Source organism: Rattus rattus, chromosome X (genome assembly GCF_011064425.1).
Source record: "Rattus rattus isolate New Zealand chromosome X, Rrattus_CSIRO_v1, whole genome shotgun sequence".
Lineage (NCBI taxonomy): Eukaryota > Metazoa > Chordata > Mammalia > Rodentia > Muridae > Rattus > Rattus rattus.
In genome coordinates this window covers 43659683-43666089 of record NC_046172.1, presented here as the reverse complement: position 1 = coordinate 43666089, position 6407 = coordinate 43659683, and positions in this window count along the sequence as shown.

Genomic DNA, 6407 nt, shown 5'->3' with positions numbered 1-6407 from the left:
GTGGTTGTACCAGCTTGCAATCCCACCAACAATGGAGGAGTGTTCCTCTTTCTCCACATCCTCGGCAGCATCTGTTGTCAACTGAGTTTTTGATTTTAGCAGTTCTGACTGGTGTGAGGTAGAATCTTAGGGTTGTTTTGATTTGGATTTCTCTGATGACTAAGGATGTTAAACATTTCCTTAGGCGCTTCTCAGCCATTCAGTAGTCCTCAATTGAGAATTCTTTGTTTAGTTTGTTACCCCATTTTTAAATAGGATTATTTGATTCTCCGGAGTCTAACTTTGAGTTCTTTTTGTATTTTGGATATTAGCCCCATCGGTTGTGGCATTGATAAAGATCTTTCCCCTAATCTGTTGGTTGCTGTTTTGTCCTAATGACAGTGTCCTTTGCCTTACAGAATCTTTGCAGATTTTATGAGATCCCATTCGTCGATTCTTGATCTTAGAGCATAAGCCATCGGTGTTTTGTTCAGGAAATTTTCTCCAGTGCCCATGTGTTCGAGACGATTCCCCACTTTTTCTTCTATTAGTTTGAGTGTATCTGGTTTGGTGTGGAGGTCCTTGATCCACTTGGACTTGAGCTTTGTACAGGACGATAAGAATGGATCGGATTTGCATTCTTCTACCTGCTGACCACCAGTTGAACCAGCACCATCTGTTTTAATGCTATTTTTTTCCACTGAATATTTTTAGCCCTTGTCAAAGATCAAGGACCAGGCATTTGGCTGGGATTTCTGGCCTTCAATTATACTCCCTCGTCTAACTGCCTGGTTTGTATCAATACCACAGTTGTGCTTTTTTTTATCGTTTGGTTGCACGTTTTAATATAGCTTGAGGTCAGGGATGGTGTTCTTTTATTGTTGAGGATAGGTTTCGCTATCCTGGGTTTTTTGTTATTCCAAGTGAATTTGCAAGTTGCTTTTTTCTTAACTCTACAGAGAATTGAGTTGGAATTTTGATGGGGAATGCATTGAATCTGTAGATTGCTTTTGGCAAGATAGCCATTTTTACAAGACTGATCCTGCCAATCCATGAGCATGGGAGATCTTTCCATCTTCTGAGATCTTCAATTTCTTTCTTCAGAGACTTGATGTTCTTGTCATACAGATCTTTCAATTGCTTGGTTAGAGTCACACTGAGGTATTTCATATTATTGTGATTATTGTGAAAGGTGTTGTTTTCCTAATTTCTTCCTCAGCCTTTTGAGTACAAGAAGGTAACTGATTTGTTTGAGTTAATTTTATCTCCAGCTACTTTGCTGAAGTTGTTTATCAGCTTTAGTAGTTCTCTGTTGGAATTTTTGGGGTCACTTAAATATACTATCTTATCATTTGCAAATAGTGATATTTTGACTTCTTCCTTTCCAGTCTGTATCCCTTTGACTTCCTTTTGTTGTCTGATTGCTCTGGCTAGGACTTTGAGTACTATATTGAATAAGTAGGGAGAGAGTGGGCAACCTTGTGTGGTCCCTGATTTTAGTGAATTGCTACAAGTTTCTCTCCATTTAGTTTAATGTTAGCCACTGGTTTGCTGTATATGGCTTTTACTATGTTTAGGTATGGGGCTTGAATTCCTATTCTTTCCAGGACTTTTATCATGAAGGAGTGTTGAATTTTGTCAAATGTTTTCTCAGCATCTAATGAAATCATCATGTGGTTTTATTCTTTCAGTTTGTTTATATAGTGGATGGTTTATCATATATTGAACCATCCGTGCATCCTTGGGATGAACCCTACTTGATCATGATGGATGATTGGTTTGATGTGCTCTTGCATTCAGTTTGCAAGAATTTTATTGAGTATTTTTGCATCGATATTCATAAGGGAAATTGGTCTGAAGTTCTCTTTCTTTGTTGGGTCTTTGTGTGGTTTAGGTATAAGAGTAATTGTGGCTTCACAGAAGGAATTTAGTAGTGTTCCATCTGTTGCAATTTTGTGGAATAGTTTGGACAGTATTGGTATGAAGTCTTATATAAAGGTCTGATAGAATTCTGCACTAAATCCATCTGGTTTTGGGCTCTTTTTGGTTGGAAGACTTTTAATAACTGCTTCTATTTCTTTAAAAGTTATGGAACTGTTTAGATGGTTTATCTGATCTTGATTTAACCTTGGTACCTTGTATTTGTCCAGAAAACTGTCCATTTCCTCCAGTTTTCCAGTTTTGTTTAGTATAGGTCTTTGTAGTGGGATCTGATGATTTTTTGAATTTCCCCAGATTCTGCTGTTATGTTTCCCTTTTCATTTCTGATTTTGTTAATTTGAATATTGTCTCTATGCCCTCTGGTTAGTCTGGGTAAGTGTTTATCTATCTTGTTGATTTTCTCAAGAACCAGTTCCTGGTTTTATCGATTCTTTGTATAGTTCTTTTTGTTTCTACTTGGTTCAGCCCTGAGATTGATTTTTTTTTATTTCTTGCCCTCCTCCTGGGTGTATTTGGTTTTTTTGTTCTAGAGCTTTTTAGGTGTGCTATCAAGCCGCTGATACTGCTCTTCCTGTTTCTTTTCTGTAGGCACCAGAGCTATGAGTTTTCCCTCTTAGCACAGCTTTCATTGTGTCCTAAGTTTGTGGTATGTTGTACCTTCATTTTCATTAAATTCTAAGAAGTCTTTAATTTCTTTCTTTCTTTCCTTCTTGACCAGGTTATCATTGAGTAGAATGGTGTTCAGCTTCCATGTGTATGTGGGCTCTCTGTCATTTTTTTTTATTATTGAACATCAGCCTTATTCCATGATGATCTGATAGGATGCATGAGATTATTTCAATCTTCTTGCATCTATTGAGGCCTGTTTTATGACCAATTATATGGTCAGTTTTGGAGAAAGTACCATGAGGAGCTGAGAAGAATGTATATCCTTTTGCTTTAGGATAGAATGTTCTATAAATATCTGTTAAGTCCATTTGGTTCATGACTTCTCTTAGTCTGTCTATGTCTCTGTTTAACTTCTGTTTCCATGATCTGTCCATTGATGAGAGTGGGGTGACAAAATCTCCCTACTATTATTGTGTGAGGCATGTGTGTTTTGAGCTTTAGTAAGGTTTCTTTTTACGTATGTAGGTGCCCTTGTATTTGGAGCATAGATATTTAGGATTGAGAGTTCATCTTGGTGGATTTTTTCCTTTGATGAATATAAAGTGTCCTTCCTTTATCTTTTGATGACTTTTAGTTGAAAATTGATTTTATTTGATATTAGGAATGGCTATCCAGCTTGTTTTCTTCAGACCATTTGCTTAAAAGTTGTTTTCCAGCCTTTCACCTGAGGTAGTGTCTGTCTTTGTCTCTGGAGGTGTGTTTCCTATAGGCAGCAAAATGTTGGGTCCTCATTGCATATCCAGTTTGTTAATCCATGTCTTTTTATTGGGGAGTTGAGACCATTGATGTTGAGAGATATTAAGGAATAGTGATTTTTGTTTCTCTTTTTTGTTGTTGTTGTTGTTGTTAGAGGTGAAATTATGTTTGTGTGGCTCTCTTCCTTTGGGTTTGTTGCAAGACTACTTTCTTGATTTTTCTAGGGTGTAATTTCCCTCCTTGTGTATCCTTGTGTTGGAGTTTTCCATCTAAAATCTTTGTATATCTGGATTTGTGGAAAGATATTGGGTAAATTTGGGTTTGTCATGGAATATCTTGGTTTCTCCATCTACGTTAATTGCGAGTTTTGCTGGATATAATAGCTTGGGCTGGCATTTGTGCTCTCTTAGTGTCTGTATGACATCTGCCCAGTATCTTCTGGCTTTCATAGTCTCTGGTGAGTAGTTTGGTGTAATTCTGATAGGTCTGTATTTATATGTTACTTGATCTTTTTCCCTTACTGCTTTTAATATTCTTCATGTCTTGCATTTGGTGTTTTGACTATTATATGAGGGTAGGGATTTCCTTTCTGATCCAATCTATTTGGATTTCTGTAGGCTTTGTATGTTTACGGCATCTTTTTTCTTTGGTTAGGAAGATTTTTTCATAATTTTGTTGAAGGTTTTACTGGCTTTTTAAGTTGGGAGTTTTCTACCTCTTCTATACCCATTATCCTCATGTTTGTTCTTTTCTCATTGTGTCCTGGGATTTCTTGGATGTTTTGGGGGTAGGAACTTTTGTGTTTTGTATTTTCTTTGATGGTTGTGTTAATGTGTTCTATGGTATCTTCTACTCCTGAGATTTTCTCTTCTGTCTCTTGTATTCTGTTGGTAATGCTTGTGTCAGTGACTCCTGATCTCTATCCTAGGTTTTCTTTCTTTATTGTTTCTATTTCCAGTTTTAGATCCTGGATGGTTTTGTTCAATTCCTTCACCTGTTTAGTTGTGTTTTCCTTTAACTCTTTAAAGGATTTTTGTGTTTCTTCCTTAAGTTGTTCTACCTGCTTACCTGTGTTGTCCTGTATTTCTTTCAGGGAGTTATTTATGTCCTTCTTAAAGTCCTCTATCATCATCAGTTGTGACTTTAAATCAAAACCTTGCTTTTCCAGTGTGTTCAGGTATCCAGAGCTTGCTGTGTTGGGGGAACTGGTTCTGATGATGCCAAGTGGCCTTGGTTTCTGTTGCATAGGTTCTTCCCCTTGATTCTTGCCATCTGCTTATCTCTGGTATTAGCTGGTCTTGCTGTCTCCGACCCTCCTGTAAGCCTGTGTGTCAGCATTCATGGTGTCCAGCTTTCTCCCAGCAGGATCTGGTTACAGAGAGCTGTGGCACAGGGTCATCTCTGGGAACAGTCAGAAACCGGAAGAATCCTGTCCCAGACTGCTCCTCTGATCCTGTGTCCAGAGGGCTCCAGGCGGGTTCTTCTTGGGCCAGGAATGTGAACAGAAGTGGTGGTCTCACCTGTGCTCTCAGGATTGTCCGCACTTCTGAGAATCCAGCTCTCTCACCACAGGATCTGAGTACAGAGAGTTGTATCCTGGGATCATCTTTGGGCACAAGCAGAAACCAGAAGGATCCTTTGTCTGCAAATTTCATCATGCGATTTTTTAAACAGCTGAGTAATACTCCGTTGTGTAAATGCACCACATTTTCTTTATCCATTTTTCACTTGAGGGTCATCTAGGTTGTTTCCAGTTTCAATACCAGGAATTGGTTACATGTTCGGTTACATGTTTTTGAGTTGTTGAACAAAGGGGGTCCCATAGACCCCCCTCAAACATTATAGAATGTTTCCAATATTGGCTCCCCTCTTCAACCTGATACTAATAATCTAATGATGATGACATCATATATATATATATATATAGTTTTCTCTCCATTTTAGTGATTTTTTTAAAGTTTGTATAATATATCATTTACCTCAAGTGCTGTTATACCAACTGTCCCACAATATGATAAGCTTAGAACAGTAGATTCCTGTCCATCCTACCATGACAGCCATTTAAGGAAGGAATGAAAAGGAAGAAAAGCCATATGGAAGCATACTACTGTAGAAACTTCCTAAAATTTATACATATGTAAGTGAGATTTAAATAGAGTTAACATATAATAGGGAAGACAATGCCTTAACTAGGCAATATGCTGTTTTTCCATTTCCAAGAAATCTCCAAACACATCTCTACAATGGTTGTATTAATTTGAGCCCTGCACCAACAGTGAATAAGGGTTCCTTTCTCTCCACAGTCTCTCTAGGGTTTGTTGTCAGATATATTGATAACAATTCTGAATGGGGTAAGGTGATATCACAAAGTAGTTTTAATACACATTTCCACAATGACTATAGATGTTGAATATGTTTTAAAATAGTTACTGATCATTTATATTTGTTTGAAAACTTTCTATCCACTTTAATAGCCCATTTGTTGATTGGCAGTTTTATTTCCTTGGTACTTATATCTTTAATTATTTGTGAATTTTGGATAGTAGCCTGTTGTCTGAAGTGTAGGTGGTAAAGACTTTCTTCCAGCTTCATCTCACTGCTAATAATGGGTCTGTTTAAGTTATTTATATCTTCAGGGCTTAATTTTGATAGTGCAATTTTAAAAATTCTTCTATTTTTTCAAATAGTTATGGGATGGATGGAGGGGCTGGAATAGAAGGATCAAGAGGAGAAGGGAGAAGAAAGGGGGATGTGGGGGGGGACTACAGGAAATACAGCTAAAATTAAGGGTCATTTGAAGGGTAGTATGAAAACCTAATTCAGTAGAAGTTTCCTAAAATATGAAAGCAATCAAAATTAAATCGCCAAATGATGGGGTAACTGACCATCTCTTGTCACCAAATGAAGCTTTCAATACCAAGATGGGGTGTATCTAATTGAGTTGTTGGCTAAAGGGGCCCCATGGGGACCCAAACAACTCAGGCTGTCACCAAGATTATAGGTTGTTCTCCACCAATGGCTACCAAGGATCTAATGCTGAAGACAACACCTACACAATGCATTAACGATGGAGAAGTTGAACTGGTGCCTGCATAGAAACATGCTCTATACCCTACCAAAAG